General features: G+C 35.5%; 1 pseudogene; it reads right to left on the reverse strand.

The window, feature by feature from the left end:
• The window catches only part of LOC149183159 (1-phosphatidylinositol-3-phosphate 5-kinase FAB1A-like), a 131,680-nt pseudogene extending 121,156 nt beyond the window's left edge, over positions 1–10,524 (reverse strand).
• Between the last annotated feature and the right edge of the window lie 10,973 nt (positions 10,525–21,497).

The following is a 21,497-nucleotide window of genomic DNA, read 5'->3' on the forward strand; positions in this document are numbered from 1 at the left end:
GAAGTCTACATTAGAAATGCTTATTGTCTTTCTTGGCAACTTGGGAAAAAAAATGGAGAAATCACTTCTTCGTCGAAGATTAATGAAGCTGCAAACAAAATACAAATATTGATTTTCAATCTGGGCATCATTATAATCCTGTTTGTTTTACCTATTAATAAAAGTATGTACCTTTTTTACTTGTTAATAGAAATATTACCTGTTTGCTTTGATGTCTTGAACTGTTAATAGAAATATGTACTTTTTACCTGAATTGAACATTCCTTTGAGATTGGTGGTTTTTCTACATGAGTAAAATCTACAATAAAAAATTTTGTTGTGTAAGCTTGAAATATCTCACTCGCAACGTGTTTTTCCTTGGAGAAATCTTCTTTCTACTCATCAAAACAAGTGAAACATTACGCAATATAAATTCATAAATTCACTTGATAAGGCTTTGCAATTGTAACGAATTCTTCATAATTTGACTTCCATATGATAGGCACAATGGAACTAATAAATACGATTTTTTTTGGATGATTGAATTATGCAAATTCCTGAGGATTGTATATACTTTTTATAATACAAGAATACCAACATTGGGTGTGGCCACCCTATCCAATTGGGTTGGCTGAAAAGTTAGGAAGTTTGGGCACACGTCATAGTTACAGCAACAACTGGAACGACATAGGGTGGAGGTCAATGTTGTTGGCATTGTGGTGTTGGTGTTGTGGAGGCAGCCTCTGTGAAACAATTCTTCAACGGTAAGGGATCAGATTGTAATGATTTCCTTGTTTTTTTGTTGTAAGAGATCTAATAGTAATGCAGTGGGTGTAGAGGCTTCATGGTGAACCAATTGTGTCTAGTCACTACTGAGCTAGAAGCCTAGAACTAGTGTTTCAATTGTTATTCTTTTATCAGTGCAGGTAATAGTTCTATAATTATCATTATTATTTTTAATTACTTAAATAAGTAAGGAGAAAGATATGCTCAGATATTGAGTCTTTGATCACAGGAGAAGACACCAGTAAGGCCATAATAATATGGTATGACAAGGATAAGGCTATGACAACTTTCAGGGTCTACATAGCATATAAAGCTAGTGCCTTCTAGAGGTCCATATCAAAAACTGTATCAGAGTGCAGGAATACATCAAACCTTTGGGAAACTTTGTATTTCAATCATGTTTATGTGTTTGGATCTGTATCCATTTATATCGTATTCTCAAGGCATCTTTGTATTCCAATCATGTTCCATTTATATCGTGTTCTCAAATTTACTCTGGAATAATTGTTTTTCAAGTTGCAAATTTTTAAACATTTAAGGATGTCAATCACATTTCTAATTCTTTTTTTTTGGCCAAATTGTCCCTAACTTGTGTTCAACAATTGCTATGTTGATATGGGTGGTTGTGGGAAATTGTTGCTTGATTTGGAAGTGATTGCTTTGGGAAGTATATCTAACATATTTAGATCAGCCACAAACCTTGGCTAAGTAAGGATTATTTTAGTAACCTTCTAGCTTGGTTCCTTTTTCTTCCATCTAAGCTTGGCAAAGTGCCATGAATTTACATTGAACAATGTAAGAACCTAGTCTTTTCTAGAAACAATCAAGCCAACTCTTTCATTTCGAAAATTACCTACCAGTTTTGGACATATTCTTTGACATTTCTATGTTGAAGGTGTTGGATTTAGTTAAGTGATGCAAATTGCACACCTACAGTCTACTGTTCACCTATTAGACCAGTGCAAATTATAGGCAAACTCGGAAGGGTTGGACGTGATTGTTCCAACAATACTCTTATTGGCCCGCAATACATATATTCATAACACATACCTACAATACTATTGTTCACCTATTCGGCTAATGCATATTGTAGGAAAACTGTTAAATGTTGGACTTTGTTGTCTCAAGTTCACACACCAACACTAAAGATGCAACGTATTGTATGCATCCTTATATATGTTTGAGATTGCAAGCTAACTATTTAAATAAATGCATGTATAAAACTTATATATTAGCAAAATAACCATCAATATTTTTTCTAGCATTTTGGGTTGAATTCACAATAGTATGCTAAAAAGTGTAATTTCAATGTCTAGAAATTAGGATATATAAATGTGAGATATATACTCTACATCTTTGGGTTATCTCCTTTTCAATTCTGAGCTTTTTTAGGCTACATGTTAGTTGTTTGAACTTTGAACTTTGAAGAAATTCCTGAATGGACTTCGTAAGGTAGTGGTACCATAAATTGTGTTATTTCAAAGATTTGACTTCCATATTTTCACAAAATACAATGTCCTCAATAAATACTTATATGTATAGATACTTATGTTTAGGATTATATATGTGTTGGAGTGGTTATTTCATGTTTTACTATAATCCTGATGTTTACAAGCTCTAGCTGATTTTTTTTCATCAATTGTTCATAGAATATGCAAAATATTTCATTGTCAAAATGTGGCAAAAATTACATTTCTAGTGATTTATTTTTTTATTGTTCATGACAAGATAATCATGTTGCAGGAATGAGGTATCCTACAGTCTGTTTCAATTTGTGGATTTTTTTTTCCTCCCATTTTTTAGAAGGATGTAGATTTCATTTTCATGTTGATGGTTTTTGCATGTATCTTATCTAGCCCTAAATGTTCGTAATGGAGTAGAGCTTCAGAAGTAGTCATGGACACAAACTATCAGAGGTTAATGTTACAATACCACTTCCACCAGGTACCAAAAAATGTTTAATGGTCTGTGACATAAAGAAGAGCTATTTAACGGTAGGGTTGAAAGGGCAACCTCATGTCTTAGTTTTAAATCATTTATTTGCGTTTCTTAGTTGTAAGTCATCTATTTGATTTTGAGCTTTATCAGATCAATTCTTTCACTAATCCAATATGCATGGCTTGTATTTCTCACCTGATGTTAGTTACTTGACATGGTTGATATAACATTCAATTCTAGGCCACTTTCATTTTAAGTCGGAGATTTTATTGATTAAAAAGATGCTCATATTTTGATTAGTTTACTTGGAACTTGATATAAAAAAGTTTTGTAAATTCCACGCGGATGTTATTTTTTCACAGTGAGTTTTTTGCAACAGTAAGGTTAGATGAGTCCTAGAACACAGGTATACAATAAGCACATATTTCTTTGTTACGTATCTGTTATTCTTTATATCATTGATGGATAATTATCGATGGTGTAAAACAGAGGATGGGAAGGTCTTGCCAATTCTCTTGACAAAACAAAATAAAATCTAGTAGAATTGTGTTTTAAAGGGTGAGCCAAAAATCAATACTTGAAAGGTAGAACTTGAGAATGGAAAGCTATCTGATCTGGATCTAGAGACACAACAGACCATGGAAAAAGAATGATGGTATTGATGAGTCTTCTCGACAAATAAGCTCTAACTATTAGACTATAGAAATTTCACATGTAGAACAAACCGATATATATAATGTCCTAAAGCATAATACTTGTTCTACTTCTACAAAACATTAAGCGGAAGCATAATCGAATTCATGAACAACATCAAGTAGAAACATGCATAACTGATCAAGAGAAATAATCACACATAACACAAGATATATCCAGGGGAAAGCACCAGCATAAAACCCCAACCATGTATTATCAATCAAGTGGAGATCCTCAACAACATACAAAAAGAATCAGCTCAATAGTTATCCCGCTCTCTCTGTAATCAGAATATGAAGATCATAGACTACCTAGGCCTCAATATATAGGCCACAAGTCCTCCAATCTCTTATAATACGCATTTCTCTTGGAAATAGATCCTTCTCCATGCAAGGAATACTTACTAGAAATATCCAAGCATCTGATAGTACACTGTCCCTCATCTGATCTCAATTGGGTCTCTGTCTGAACTGGCATACATCAGTTATCCATGAGGGAATGCTTAGTTATATGAAATAATAGTTGTCACATGCATGCAAGCATTAACAAACAATATTTCATTAATTTAACAACTTGTTAAATTAATCTAACTCGACTTGACTAAGTAAAACTAAGTCAATTGATCCTCTCATTATAGAATTGAACCTTATCTCCTTTAATCAAGGGATAAATTCCTAAATCAAGAGAGAAAATAATTGCATGATCTCACAAATACTTCAAGTTTAATTTCCCATAATTAATTAACTCATGGAGATTAATTAATTAATATTTTAAACTGCTGTTAAGACCAAATTCGTTTTTACTTCCTATAGTTAGACCAGGAACTGCTAAAAATAGGAAGGGACCCAGAAATGCTATTTTTATAAGATTCTATTTTTAGAAGTTTCACCTCTCACCCAAGGTGGCCAATGACCTCACTGGCCAAACTGCTATTTTTAGACATGCTATTTTTAGCAAGTCTATTTTTAGCACATTCTAAATTTAGCATTTCTTGTTGCACATTTTTCAACACTCCCTCTCAACAAGAAAGGCTTCCTCTTGAACCTGATCCTGTAACTCTAGAATGTTTTTCATGCAACACATCTACCTGGTCCACTTGCTCCAACAACACTTGGAACAAAAACACTCCCAACTGACCACTCTGTTGGGCTAGGAACATACTCTGATGCTGAAATTCTACTGTTGCTGACAAGTGCTCCCTCTCTGACATCTGTGCTACTGCAGCATCTCCATGCATCTTGCACCATTGCACACCTCTCTGTGCCACCTAGCACTGTGCAAAACACTGGTGCCTCTCGCATTGCTACAGCCTGCTAGCTATGTGCTATCCTGGGATTCCCTGCACTGTCGCTCTCTCTATCACTCCATCCGCATCTATCTCTACCCAATCAGTCAGTTCTTGCTACTCCACATTGGGGCTCCTGTAGCAAGGTCTCATCTAAGAGGTTAGGGACCTCAAGGATCTTGCCCCTCCTCCTTGGGACGATCACTCTATATCACCCCACCTCCTACCTAGAGGTATGGCTGCATGTGACCCCTCAGCCCACTTGGCTCAAAGTTTCCCCCTACAGGAGGTCTCTGCATGACTAGATGTCTCTACTCGATATCCACTCTGTTGGGTCCCTATAATACTAGTGATTACCCCATTACTATTGTAGTTATACCCCTTATTTATATTGTTCTGCCCCTATTACCCCCATATTGTTATTTCTGTGCCCCATAGAATCCCTCTATTTTTATTTTTGTGGCTTTATATTATTATTGTTAGGTCGGCTGGATTATATTGTGACTCCTTAGACTCCTATATATAGAAAGGAGGTTTTGTCATTTGTATCATCCAAGAATTGTTCATTTATGTAATGCAAAGGAGGTTGCCCCCTCGAAGAGGCTGAATTCTAAGGCATTGATCTATCTTTTCTATCTTTTCTTGAGCTGGTTTCATAACACACTTAGCTTCCCCTGTTGTGGCTGCCCCACAACCTCCTGAAGCTGCTGCACCAATCGTGGCTCCTCCACAATCGTTTGAGACTTCTTCTGGCTCTGCATGTTGAGAGGTAATATACCCTCCGTCTCAACCGCCAAGTCTCCATCAGTTGCCTTGCTGCTCAAGGCTTTGCATGCATCTTGAACCTCAACAGCATACAGGTTCTTGACCCATGCACCAATCTGCTTCACCTGTCTAGTGATGATGTGTCTAAGGAAAACCTTTCCCTTACTGAAGACTACATCATAGCCTCTATCTTCCAGCATCGCGATCGACACCAAGTTTCTCTTCAATCCTGGTACATACTTAACATCGGTCAAGGTAAGGTGAGATCCATGCTCCCTCTGAAAAATAACCATGCCTACACCTGAGACACTATACTTCTCATCATTACCCATCGCTATGAGTATCTGGAGATCTTTCTCCTCCAAAGTACTGAACAAACTCTTGTTGCCGGTCATGTGGAAAGAAGCTCCACTGTCAAGAAACCAACCACTTCCCGCCATGGATTAAACCATGCATGCGAAGAGTGTGAAATCCAACTCAAAATGTGAAGCAAGTGCCTCACCTTCAGATCCTTCCCTGGATCCCTTCTTGGATTTCCTCCGTGGATAATTTGCAGTATAATGGCCCACCTCATGACAACGAAAGCATCACACTTTCAAATTGTCAACCTTCTTCCCATCATTAGAAGAATTAGATTTGGAAAGAGAAACCTTCTCCTTCCCCTTCTTCACCTTACTCACTAAGGCACAGTTCTCCTCATCATGCATGGATGAAGAACTGTCTCTGGTGCTCCGTCTAATCTCCTCCTGCATCAAATCCGACCATAGTCGTTCCCAATCTAGCAGTTTCACCCTTCCATTCACTGAGTCCTAGTAGCTATGCCAGCTCTTAGGAAGGCCAAGGAGTGCTAGACTCGCCATATCTTCATCCGATGTCACGACCCCTACACTTGCAAGCTCATCCCTACATGTGATGAGCTTGGTTAGATACATAGAGATCATCTCATCCCTTTCACACTTGATCTTTCAAAGTTTTTCCTTCAGTGCCAGCTTCCTCTGATCACTGCTATTCTGATATAAATCTTTCAATGTTTTCCACATTGCATGCAGAGTCTCCTTCCCATGGAGGCTCGAGACGATGTGATCTCACACTCTGTCCAAGAGAATTATCCTAGCTCTAGCCACACACTTCCTCCATTCCACCTGCTCAGTGTTTTCAATAGGCTTAGGAATTTATTGATCAATGAAATCCTTAAGGCCATTATCTTCCAGAACTTCCTCCATGCGATCCTTCCAAGCTATATAGTTTGAGCTGCCATCAAGGGCATGCTCAAGCCTCAAACCATAGAACACCATCGATGAAATAGATGTGATAAGAACTTGAGATCTATATCCCGAAAAATAAATTTCGAATTTCTCCTGCTAGTATATTATTCTTTCTTGATCACATGTGCTCCAATACAATGTAGAAATTTCACCTGTAGAACAAACCGATATATGCAATGTCCTAAAGCATAATACTTGTTCTACTTCTACAAAACATTAAGCGGAAGCATAATCGAATTCATGAGCAACATCAAGTAGAAACATGCATAACTGATCAAGATAAATAATCACACATAACACAAGATATATCCAGGGGAAAGCACCAGCATAAAACCCCAACCATGTATTATCAATCAAGTGGAGATCCTCAACAACATACAAAAAGAATCAGCTCAATAATTATCCTGCTCTCTCTGTAATCAGAAGATGAAGATCATAGACTACCTCAGCCTCAATATATAGGCCACAAGTCCTCCAATCTCCTATAATACATATTTCTCTTGGAAATAGATCCTTCTCCATGCAAGGAATACTTATTAGAAATATCCAAGCATTTGATAGTACATTGTCCCTCATCTGATCTCAACTGGGTCTCTGTCTGAACCGACATGCATCAGTTATCCATGAGGGAATGCTCAGTTATCTGAAATAATAGTTGTCACATTAACAACTTGTTAATTTAATCTAACTAGACTTGACTAAGTAAAACTAAGTCAACTGATCCTCTCATTATAGAACTGAACCTTATCTCCTTTAATCAAGGGATAAATTCCTAAATTAAGAGAGAAAATAATTACATGATCTCACAAAGACTTCAATTTTAATTTTCCATAATTAATAAACTCATGGAGATTAATTAGTTAATATTTTAAACTGTTGTTAAGACCAAATTCGTTTTTACTTCCTATAGTTAGACAAGGGACCCATAAATGTTATTTTTAGAAGATTCTATTTTTAGCAGTTTCACCTCTCACCCAAGGTGGCCAATGACCTCACTGGCCAAACTGCTATTTTTAGACATGCTATTTTTAGAAAGTCTATTTTTAGCACATTCTAAATTTAGCATTTCTTGTTGCACATTTTTCAACATAGACCACTACCCAAATTTCAGTTATCTGCAATGGTAATAGTGACTCTAGCTTATGAATAGCGACTTTGGCCATTGCCCTGTTCATTTCCTATGAATGATTTTGATTTTCAAACTCCAACTAGTTTGTTGTTAAACTAATTAAAACTTTGATGACAAACTTATAGTTTTCAAAGCTCGTTTCTAAATCTATTTTCTTGAGCAAATTTGTCTTTTTACTTTAGGTACTGTAGATTGCTACTGTGTGACATATGCTATGATATAATTTCCTAGATAAATAGATAGAAGCGTTGTACAACATAGTCTTTTTTAAATCTAAAGAAACAATATTTCCAAATACAAAATTTTATTAATTAAGAACATCTTTTGGACTTCTTAGCTAAGTTATGATTATATTTCAGTAGGGGATTTTGTGTACACTGATATTGTGTTGTCTCTTTGGTTTCTGTCAGGTAACAATGGTTAATAAGGAATGTTTTCTTGAGCAGCAAGCACACCTTTATTCTACTATCGACATGAAACTCCATGGTTTGCAGACATGGCAACAAAAACGCAGATGTTAGTGGGATATCCAAAATCCGTGTTGGATGAATTTAATATTAGTGATGATTTTGATTCCTTGTCAGATAAAGAATGTCACAAGTCAAACTCAAATAAATAGAAGCAGCTCAAGAATGAAGGTGAAGCTATTGCTTTCTATCCAAGTCAATTTTTTTTATTTGTTAGTTGTTGTCATGTTTTGAGTGCGGACTTGTGAAATTCCAAATTGCATGTTGGTTTATGTAAAGGGGATATATATATATATATATATATATATATATATATATATATATATATATATAGATATATATATATATATATATATATATATATATATATATATATATATATATAATTTTCTCATGTGTTGTTCATGGTTTCCGAAGATCCGTGTTACATTTGCACAAAATTTTAGATATCATTCTAATATCTAAACACCAAACAACAACAACATTGAGATCTTTCTTTCACTCAACCTATAATATATTGCATATGTTTTCATCAATGCTCTTCTTCCATATGCTATCCACTTATGACATTTCCTTTGCAATATTTGGTGCATTTGCTAGTTATAGGTCATTTACAGGTTATAAATGTTTCACTTCTAATTCAATATTCAACTGAACATATTGATTCTCGTATACATAACTATTTTTCCCTCCACCCACTTTTCATAACTTCCATAATTATTAGGTAAGGACCTGCAACTTTGATGCTGCTTTGATTATTTAGTAAAATATTATCGAGACTCTAATTTATTGAAAGTTGTAGAATTTACAATTTATGAAGTTTCAAGGCCTAATTTTTAAAAAACCTAATTCTTTAAAGGGTGCTAGCTCAATGGAAGAGCACCTGCTTTACAAGCAGGGGGTTGGTGGTTCGATTCCATCGTGCCCTGACATCCATATGGAGTGACGATGATCAATTTTTGCTGACAGAGGCTCTTTTGACCATCACTAATGAGCTTTGGTGACATTTTTCGACCCTCACCAAAAATATGAAATGGTGACGGTCAACAAATGCCACCATATATATGCATCAATAGTGACGACCCTCAAAGGTCCGTAACCATAAATAATTGTTGTTGATATGAAATGGTGACAGTCATTGTCCGTCATTATAGTCATTATTCATGACAGACCTTGAATGTCACCACAACACCTATACTTTTGGCAATGCGGCTTTTGGTAAAGGTCAATGAAAGTCACCATATATATACACCAATAGTGATGACCATGAAAGGTCCATCACAATAAATTTTTGTTGTTCATTAAATGGTGACGGTCATTATCCGTCATTATAATCAATATTCATGACGGACCTTGAATGTCACCATAACACTTATACTTTTGGCGGCGCCACCTTTGGTGACGTTCAGTTTTTGGTGACTGAGGCTATGGTCCATCACCATTGCTCATATGAAATGGTGACGGTCGCTATTCATCATTATAAATCATTATTGGTGACAGACTTTGAATGTCACTACAACACCTATACTTTTGGCGACACCACTTTTGGTGACGTTCAGTTTTTGGTGACGGAGGCTATGGTCTATCACCATTGCTCATATGAAATGGTGACGGTCGCTATCCATCATTATAAATAATTATTGATGACGGACTTTGAATGTCACTACAACACCTATACTTTTGGCGACGCCACTTTTGGTGACGTTCAGTTTTTGGTGACGAAGGCTCTTTTGACCGTCACCAATGAGCTTATGGTGACATTTTTCGCCCCTCACCAATGTCCTTTTTTCTTGTAGTGTTTTCACATTTCTTTTCTTTATCCCTGTCTATTTCCTTTTTCTTCTCGCTATTAGGTGCCTTGTCATATAGGCAAGATTGATATTCAGGCGAGCTTATTGCATAAGCTATTATGCTTGTTCGCTCATTATCATAAACAACAATAAGCATATCATTAAAACAAGTTGGTAAAAGAATCTTAGCTACTCCATTACCACGTAGATGACTAATTGATGAGACAAACATAGGACTATAACTTCTCTAAGACTCAACTCTAATAGACCCCAATAAATTTTCTTGTAAACTCCTACTGTAAATGTTTGGTAAGTTTGATATAGGAGCCCCAATCCAAGTTCCAAACTCTTCAATTATATTTAATGATTATAATGGTGAGGGAGGGATGCTTTTCTCAAGAACCTTTATTCCACCTTTATCATACATGTTTTAGGTATATTTAGACATCATCCTATCTCCTATTTCAATTTGATGATGAAAATATTTTATCTCTGCAGTTTCACTGCCACTGGCAACAGTGGCCAAAGTGATAGAACCAATTTTCTTCCCTTGTGATGTCGCATATACAACCTTAGATTTTACTAATTGGAATTCACTTTTCCATGTTGCATCTAATGTATATGACATATTGTCTTGGATAGGAAAATACCACTCTGATAGTCTCCAACAGATACCCATATCTTCCTCCAAACTTTTTGTGTTGTCCCTACTATCAACTGTTTCAAAAGCATTGTCTTAGAGACATTGAAATTGATATCGCGTTCACCATTATCCATGTCGAAAGTATGAAACATGGTACCATTAGTTATATTGGATGAATCTCTAATATTTGTATATCCTTCCACATCATCCATGTTTTGGGTTGTTTCACCTTCTACCAATTTAATAATTTCCATGCCTTCATTTAATTTTCCATTAACAGTACCAGTTCCCTCTAAATTGTCACACAAGTAGGAATATTCCACATTACTAGTCATGGAAAGATGCCAAAATCCATTATTTAAAACAAGATTAACATTCTTTTCTCCATCTTGGATATCTTTGAACTGAAGATCCCCAGAACATATAGCTTTATCCAAACAATTTCCATCAGCCATGGAGCTTGTGTCCTGTATCATTAGAATTCCATCACCACCACTAGAATTGTTACTATTTTTTACTATACCTTGATGGTCTCCAACGTTTTCATTTATGCTAGAATAATATTCCTTATGTGGAGTCATAAAATCCTCCAGTGGAATAGATTCCAATTTTGCAAGAGAGTTTTTCACTCTAAGAGATGAATCTAGATGGCAAAGACAACGATCTTATTCATAGGATTCATAAATAAGAAGACACCTTATATTGTTTAACTTTGAAATATTGGCAACAGATCTTCCAACGTTCCCAACAATAATGATGGCCTCTTGCAACAAACCCTATATGAATTTGATAGATTACATCAAAAGAATGAACCCTATGAAGAAATTATTTCCAATTAAGAAATTTATATAGACAAATATGGAAATATTAATTAAGTGGAAAGATTAATCTAGCATAATATCATGTTAGACAACCTAAAGTACACTAAACAGCCTTTATATACATCTATAACATCACCTCAAATTCAACTCTCCCTTTATGCAACATCCCTTCAAGCTCTACAATTTGCCTCCTTGATTTAGAAACCTTAATACTAGAATAAAAGGATCTAGATGTGGAGATTTTTTGTCTGAGAAAATTAAAAACCTCTCTAAACAACATTTCCACTTTATCTGCAACTTGTTCATTTGCGTCAAAATGCACATTAGTTTGGATATGGGGGATCCTATGCCAAAGGTATGATAGGCATATATTAATTAGAAAACATCTACTCATATGTACAGTTTGTATCATAAAGTACCTCTATAGCTTCCTTTCTGAGCCAATCTTGTTGATGTGGATCATGGAACTCTATTTTTCAAGGTTGAAAATGTACAAGTAGAACAATCATGGAGGAATATTGGAAACATGCAATCATACTGCCAAACTTTTCACATTGAATTTGGGAACAATGTAGGTCCAATAGATTAGTATGGAATAGCCATTAATTATCATACACAACGATGGGTACTCGGATAAAATCAATAGCTACATAAATTATGTAAGATATCACTAGGTAAAAATACAAAAATAACATGAAAACTGCTTGCAAAATATAAAGCAGTTGAATTTAGTGGCATACTCATAAAGCAAAGGTAGTGTCGATGTAATGAATGACCACATCTGGAAACTCTACTCACTGCAGCATGATTAGAGAAACTAAACTCTAGGAATTTTCCAAAGGATAAACACCATGTGACATCAGACATGACTACTCACTAGATTTCTTCTGGAACTCCATCTTTCCATGCACATTTTAAGCACCCATGCCAAATCAATATTTTTCCTTCGCATTCACCAAGTAATGTCAATAGTAAAGGTAACTTTCTTACTGATATCGTGAGCCTACCGTGACAGTGTGTATAGAAAAGAACGTCTTCTTTTGATGGTTCATTACAAAAACGACAACGAGAATTATACATGTTTTGGTATGTTGTTACATAAAAATTTGATAATTATTAGTGTGTAAATTAAAAGTATATAAGATATTAATAGAAATCTATGGAAGAAGAAAAATACATGAAGAGAAAACCTACCTAGTCAAACAAATCATCTTGGAGGTACCTTCCTAGTGACTTGTCAAAACTGCCATAATACTTGATGCAAAAGAGTTTTGAATGCTCACACATTATCCCCTTCAACGCACAATGGATTTATAACAAAAAGAAATATACTTTGACAATCACAAAGAGAAGGTGGAAATCCTTCTCTAGAGAAAACCTGTTTTTGCTTTATGTGCCCTAAAAGTTGCTCATCTGGAAAAACCTTGGACTTCATTTCCTTTTCTGCTACTCCTTGATTCTCCCATGCCACCTTCCCAGATAGCTCCACTTTTGTTATTTGATAATTGAGATTAACTTTGGATTAAACATAAATAACGAAACCATTTTCCAGATCTGAATCTTTTGATTCCTCATTTTGAAGATCGAAATATGATGTGACTACCCCATATGAACTTGGACCCACAAGAGATATAATTTCATTTGAATATGCTTTTATTGAGGTTGAAAATACAGATAAATCACTTGAAGGAGTAGTTAGTAGGGAAGGTCTCTTTCTAGATGGATATGTATCCCAATATGCCTATGTAACTCGAGCACATTTATCTCCTATGGGGAATTTCTTAAAACCAAATTATGTTTGAACAAGACTAGTTCCATCAGGACTACAGTTACTAGTAACATGTGATACAGGTGGTCCCATCCCTCCACTAGTAAGAGGTGGTTTGGACTCTCCCTTATTGTTATCAATCAGAGGGTCATCTACTAAGGCAAATATAGTTGACATTGTCTTATACATTTTTTAGGTTTTCCATTTCTCCTGACTGGTTTTGTTCTGGAATAGGAACAAGAGAAATGGGTATCATAGGAATATATCTATCTAAAATTAATTTGTTTTCTATAAATGCAACAATTATTGGTGATTTCAAGGGAAGTTTAGGAAAGGTGGAACCTTCATTTGCAAAAAAACAAGTCTCAAGGGCTAAATGGTAAGTTGCGAACCCTACATATTGAACAACATGTTTAACTTTATTCAACTAATCATGAATTGCACCCATAAGCAGAACATGTAAACACGAGCAGAGAAATTCGCATAAATTATGACTTCAAGAAAAGTGCATATAACTTAATATCAAGATGTGACCTAGTTTGGAGATAGTCAACCATATGAGAGACTTTCAAGAACAAAATTTTGAGAACCTCTTTAATTTTTTGGAAATATTTCAAAGAAAATACTGGATTGATTTCCAGGCTCCAACATCCATCTATGATTTAGATTATCATAGCATACATAATAAAAGTACCATTTCTACTAGACAGATTAGAATTTCAAGGCATATTAGGCATAAATATAATACTTATTTTAATGACAATGAAATATCAAAAATACAAAATGAATCATAGACAGTTTTCCACCCTTAGAATCACCATCCTATGCTAGAAAATGGGTTTCCAATTTGTATTAGATATTCAAATTTATTGATTCACATTAGAATTTGTAGGACAGAGCGGTGATCAACATGAGAAAAATTCCTTGCATAAAATCAAAAGTAAAGTTGTAAGATACCTTGATGATTTTGGAGGGAACTGGTAGAGTGGGTCCACATGGCCTCCCCATACCAGCTATCATTTGAGGAGGGTTGGTCCCCCTATTTATCAAAATACCCCCCCGCCCCCGTCTCTCTACAAAAGTACTTGAAACCCCAATTCATCTCATTTTTTAGATTCATACTTTGGAGATAAAATTTGGACAATAGAAATGAGAATAACTTAGGGTGGAAAAGTTTGGTAGAACAAAACTAAAAAAAATCTTTGGAAAGAAGATTTGAAGGGAGGAACTCAAAACAGAGTTTTTCCTAGCAGAACAACACTCAAAAGACTTACTTCTTCTTTTATTTCATACTCTCATATATTCTTTTCATCGAATCTCATTCATAATCTTAGGGAAGGTATGATCATAGAAATCGTGTTGGAAGAAGTGGTGAAGGGAGAGGAGATGGTGAAAAAAATAACAAAAATTTCCTAATGAGTCCCCTCTATGGAAGTGTGTCACAGAAAGATAGAGAAAAAGGAGAAAGATAAAGTGGAAACTACTTATGGAACTGCATAACTGCAAGGAAATTTTTGGATTCATACTCAAGGGGTAAAGCCCTTTTGATTTGGATTCCTAACAATGGGGTTTATTTTTGTAATCTATCACCCCAATGATTGAGGCAGAATTTCAAAAGGAGAATGATGATGTATAGTTAGCCAGGGAAGAAAGGAGGGGCAGCAAGCATGTTCTTGTAGGCTAAAAAAATCGGCGACAAGTTTCCTCAATAGTTGAGGAAGCCTGGAAGAGATTGAATGCCAAACTCTTGGAAAGAATGTTTGATTGCAGCAGGATGGAAGAAACAGATAGTGGATTTTCCCCTGCCATACATGCATGTGGTATTCCCTTTATAGAGTATTTCGTCTCTATATTGGTAAGTCATGTTTAGAGTGTTGAATGAAGCACCCATTGGTTACAAGAGACAAAATTTGAAAAAATATGCACCACCATTCTACATAAGGAGAATTTATTGTGGAATAATACAACAAACCAGCCATCAATAAATTTGATAGTATGCCTCCTTCAGGCCCATACTTACTGAGAGAAATAAATGCTTAAAATGAAGAGAAGAGAATTGAATGCATGGTTGAGACTTACAAAAGTAATTGAGATTTCAAATCATGGCTATAATATAAGAATATGGATATTGATGCTATACAACAAAAATGTGTACCTAAACAAATCCCACACAACTAGGATGTAGGTGTCTACAACTCACACAATGAAAAACATGTCAATTTTCCAAAATGCTAGAAAATTTTAAAAATAAGTAGACAAAATTAAATATGTGGTTGTATTATAAACTTATATAGAGTTTATGCCATAAACACCTATTAAATCAAGATTTTTGAGGAATTTTTTTTATTTTTTTAACAACTATTTTAGGGGAGATTTTCCCTGAACTTGTATAGGACATATTTTTGGTTTCACCTTTCAATACAGATACAAATACACTACAAGCAATCTTATGTTGAACATATTGTATATGTACAATACAGAAAATGTGCAAAAATACATACGCCAAGCCCAAATAAGGTTTTATGGTGATTATGCTTCAAACATCATGCAAGTTATCACATACAATTTAAGGTCATGCAAAACAATTGATGCAATCATTGAGAGAGTGTAACTAGGTTCAATATTTACAAATATAATTTTTCTCTTTGTACTTGTCAAGAAAAATATATATTATTTTTGTAAATTACAAGAATGAGTTTCTTTCTCATTCCATAGGTCCAGGAAAGTCAAAGAATCAATGACATGTGGAAATAGCTCTTCTTGAGCATATATGAAATGTATACAAGTCTAGAAAAACCCTCCAAGACAAGCACGAAGAATTCTGCCTACAAAACGATGAAGAAAATAGTGTAGTCAGCCTCAAAATGAATATTAATGACTAGTCGGCTCAGAAATGGGGACACATTGGTTCACCCTAACATGTCAGCTTATTTACAAAGACTTAACTACTATAAATAGCCATGTAGGGTCACCACAGAAAGGAAAGATTTATGATCTCTCTGAAATTGTGGATGATGACAGAGGCACAGAACTTGGGATGGGTACAAGAGTGCAGGAATCAAAGTCAAGTCACTTCAGAAAATATCAATGGTTTAGGTCTTGGTTAAGTAACCGTCTATGTGTTTTTGAATGGGTAATTCAGAGATAATGTCTCGGTCTCTTCACTCAATGTCTCAGCATACAACTCAGTCATAGTCTCAAGCATACACATGATCTCGGAAAACACTCATTATATAACTACAGTCACAAACTATCTCAGCATACTAAACGTGGTTACAACCTTGATATATTGGTGATGAAAAGAATCTTTGTGATCACACTATGATACACTCTATCTCAGCTTACTTCCTAAATACAGTCATGATCCCAGCATAAATGCAATTGTGGTCTCGATGGTGTCTCCATATATCAGTGGTGTAGTAATTATCTCAGTGCAGCAGTGATGATGATCTCAGTACGAGTGCAGTAATGATCTAAGTGAAGACGGAGATACGATACAATAGTCATCTCAGTTAAGGTGCAAGAAAAATGATCAAGGTAAAGCATCGGTGTTGAGGATGATCTCAATAGTAAGAAGAGGATTGGTGTCTTGGTCTTGGAGTGGCCTAGCAGGTCAAGGGTCAAGGTCTTGGTATTCAACAAATGGAATCTCTATAAGAAGAATTGTGTGCGGGTTTTCCTCTCAAAGAGGGAGAAGTTTTGGCCCTGGCAGAAAGACAAAGATATTGTGTTCTTGTCTCTTTTATTTTGGTAGCTATTTGATGAAATAAGAAACACACACTCTAATAATGTCAAAGAGAGGATTTTTCTAAGAAGAAAAATAAAATTCCTCAAAAATAGTTATCAAGTTAATAAGAATCACATAAATCCTACTTTCCCTAGATTTTTCAACATGGTATCGGGGCTAAGGTGCTAAAGTCAAAGTAAGGGAAGCAAAAGAGACATACAAGGACCAATCTTCAAGAAGGGCATCAAAGAAATAGATTTATCAAGATTAAAGGACTAGCCCACAACAACAGTCTACAAGAGCAAAGCCTTTTATCAAAGAATGAAGTCTCAATCACAAGTAATCAAAACTCGGGTTCATGGCAGTAGTTTCGATGCCTCTCATAGTCTTAGTCTATGTCACACCACAGGGATCTCAATATAGAATGAAGTTATTCGTTAATGGATCTCAATATCATAAAATGATCATCGTGGCAGTCACATCAAGACTCTATGTCTCTACACAATGCTACATACTACAAGGTTCCATAATCCACTTATGTAATAGCAAGACAATTCTACCTCAAGTTCATCAGTAATTTGTGAATCATAAGAATTAGATGTATAAGTCTAAGAAACTTGAATACAAGAAGGCAAACTTCATATCATTACATGAAGGATCTCATCTAGAGGAAGCATTAATGCATCTTCTTCTATCATCATCAAAGCAATCAAGGTGAAGATTTCATATTCACATGACAAGTAAGTATCTTTTCAATTTATATATTTGGTTAAATGACTTCATGATTGCAAGGACATCTATAGGTTGGATGGGCCATCAAGACTCCTTGCATAAAGAAGGAGGATAGACATAGTCCTCCAAGTAGTTGAAGTCATTAAACATATCAATAGGTCTCCTCTGAATTTATGGAAAGGGATGCTTATGAAAGATCCCCTCACATAAAAATATTGGATACACCAAAGTGATGTAGGTGATAAACTCATCCTCTAAAGATGCAATGAACAAGGTCACATATTCTTCATGAAAGTAAATGGGTCCCAAGGATGTTGGATATTCATAAGATCCCATCTACAACATCTAGGAAGGAATATAATCATCATCGTTCTAACTTATAGGCAAGGTAAAAAATGTCCATGAACAAGAAGTTTACCTCATTCAATAACTTGTGGTCTCTATACTAGATAGAGAAAGACAAGTTGATGGCAAAAATATTCAAGGTTAAAAGAACTCAACCATGTGTATAAAGGAAAGGCAAGGTTGGTCCTCAAACAAGACAAAATAAGTATAGTTAAGATTCAATGCTATAGAAATATTTTGGAAGCTTATATCACTGAAAGATAGAGGAAGTTGAAGAAAAGGTCCAAGGAAAGAGGGAGTAACAAATCTCTCCTATGAGTAAGATAGTATCCCTTACAAAAGGGTCCTATCATAAGCTCCTAAATCTTGTGTTAAAAGATATGACAATCATAATAAGATGCATCATGGCATCATGAAACAAGAGCTCGTAACATCTTCATAAGGATCATGAAGGAAAAAAATCGATGGCAGACAACATGGAGGATATATAGCTCTTGGGAACCTCGGTGAACATTGAAGGAAAGAAAGGAGTCATCTAAGGCTCATCATACATCAAGTCAAAAAGAAAACATCTACCAGTTGGGGATATAAAAAGATCCTCAAAAATTATTTGATGGAATCCTCATCGTAGGGTTCACTAATCTAAAGAGGAATCAAGTGTTTCAACAAGAAATCCAATGTATGGAATCCATGAGATGATGATATGACATAAAGCAGATCAAGGGATTCAAGATCTTTTTAATCAAGGAAGTCATTGGAAGAAGCCTCGATGACTTGAAGGTAAAATAAGGTATTTATGATTGTATCTTATTAAGGTATCATTGCTTATATCTTAAGAAGCATGATCAAGAGAAAAAGGATCTCCTCCTCTGAAAGGATGTAGGAAGGCATAAAGTCACACTAAGATGAAATCAACATAATATGTCGTCATATGAAGTATGAGGTGGTTTACTACATTTAATAAAATCTAATTGAAATCTCATGTAATGGAATGAGTGAGGAAGGAAGAGATCATGAGATATGCAACCATGATGAAGGCAATTAACATCCAATAGACCAAGAATATTTGACCAGGAAATCTCCCAGAAGGATATGAAGACTCTGATGAAAGTATGAAAACGATGGAGACCCTTGACAATGGATATCTTTGGGAGATGTGTCAACATGAATGTACGATGTTTATACCTACAGGAGGATTTCATGATGAAGAGCCATATAGTAATATATGATTTCATTTAATGTTATGTTTTGATTTCTTGAATAATATCTAGATGAGTGCATGCAGGGCTACTGTAACAAGGATTGTAAGTACAAGTACAACTAGCATTCATGTGGTGGATGGAAATTCCTGAAAGAAGAATAATGGGAAAGAAGTAGCTATATGACGAAGGTTCTAGATATGTATCAAGAAGGCCACTTTTCATAAAGAAAGGAATGGCGTGGCGAACCAAGAAGGAAAGTGATCGATGGATGATGTGCTACAAGAAACAAGCTAAATTGAATTTTATGACATCAAGGAGAGAAGTTGATCAAGCATATAAAGGACACAAAAAGAAAAATTTGATGATATATAGAGGAGTTCATAGCTAAGAGGGAGCTCTAACATGTCCTTGATAAAGATGGAGTTTTGATTAAGATCACCCCTGATTACAAAGCAGTGACAATTGTGTTTTTTCCATGTCATGTGTCATGCACTAGGCCAGGACTAACAGCCGTGAGTCTAGATGAAGGTCATGAATGGAAATATAGACACATGGTAGACACAACATTCTTATCTTCACCTAGGAAGAAATAATGGGAGGATTGGGTAATCATCTCGCATCTAATACTCTTTGAGGATGTGTAGGGCATACAAGACAAGAGTAGGAAAGATGACTGATATTATTTGAGGGCTGGGAACCCAAGATAAGAATAGTCCTAGAAGGTCATACTCAGTGAACACCCAGGTGGTATGTACCTTGAGAGGCAATGATGAAGGTGTCTATAAATCATTGGTCTCGCTAGCATTGTAGCTCATGGTCTCATGGAAAGATGGAGTGGTTAGTAAAGGCCTTGCACTTTGACAATGTTAATTTATATGACGCTATACAGATGGGATTACCAATTTGATTCTTCTTATGAGAAATTCTTCAGATTGAGAATGGCCAAGTACCATTATAAATACATCCCTAGTTAAGAGGGAGTTTTGATGAAAGTGTAACTAGGTTCGATATTTACAAATGTAAATTTGATCTTTGTACTTGTCAAGAAAAAGAAATATTATTTTTGAAAATTATAAGAATGTGTTTCTTGTTCATTCCATAGGTCTAGGAAAGTAAAAGAATCAATGACATGTGTAAATATCTCTTTTTGAGCATATATGAAATGTATACAAGTCTAGAACAACCCTCCAAGACAAGAACAATCCTCCAAGACAAGCGCGAAGAAGTTTGCCTGCAAAACAATGAAGAAAACAGTTTAGTCGACTTCAAAATGAATATTAATGACAAGTCGGCTCATAAATAGGGACACATCGGCTCACCCTAACATGTCGGCTTATTTACAAAGACCTAACTACTATAAATAGGCATGTAGGGTCACCACAGAAAAGCAAAATTTATTCTCTCTCTAAAACTGTGGATGATGACAGAGGCACATAACTTGGGATGGGTACAAGAGTGCAGGAATCTCAGTTAAGTCACTTTAGACAAGATCAATGGTTTAGGTCTCGGATAAGTAACCGTCTCTATGTTTTCAAATGGGTACTTTAGAGATAATGTCTCGATCTCTTCACTCAATGTCTCGGCATACAACTCAGTCATAGTATTAAGCATACACATGATCTTGGCAAACACTCATTATATAACTATAATCACAAACTGTCTCAACATACTAAACATGGTTACAACCTTGATATAATGGTGATGAAAAGGATCTTTGTGATCCACTGTGATACACTCTATCTCAACTTACTTCCTAGATATAGTCATGATCCCAACATAGAAGCAATTGTGGTCTCGATGGTGTCTACATATATCAGTGGTGTAGTAATGATCTCAGTGCAGCAATGATGATGATCTCAGAAAGAGTGCAGTAATTATCTAAGTGAAGACAGAGATATGATACAACAGTCATCTCAGTGAAGGTGCAAGAATAATGATCAAGATAAAGTAGCAGTGTTGAGGATGATCTCAATAGTAAGAAGAGGACTGGTGTCTTGGTATTGGGGTGACCTAGTAGGTCAAGGGTCAAGGTCTTGGTATTCTTCAAATGGAATCTCTATAAGAATAATCATGTGCATTTTTTCCTCTCCAAGACGGAGAGGTTTGGGCCCTAGCAGAAAGCTAAACATCTTGTGTTCTTGTCGCTTTGATTTTAGTATCTA

Source organism: Pinus tabuliformis, chromosome 3_2, assembly GCF_031772625.1.
Source record: "Pinus tabuliformis cultivar Carrire ecotype Pingquan chromosome 3_2, CPIR1, whole genome shotgun sequence".
Taxonomy (NCBI): Eukaryota; Viridiplantae; Streptophyta; class Pinopsida; order Pinales; family Pinaceae; genus Pinus; species Pinus tabuliformis.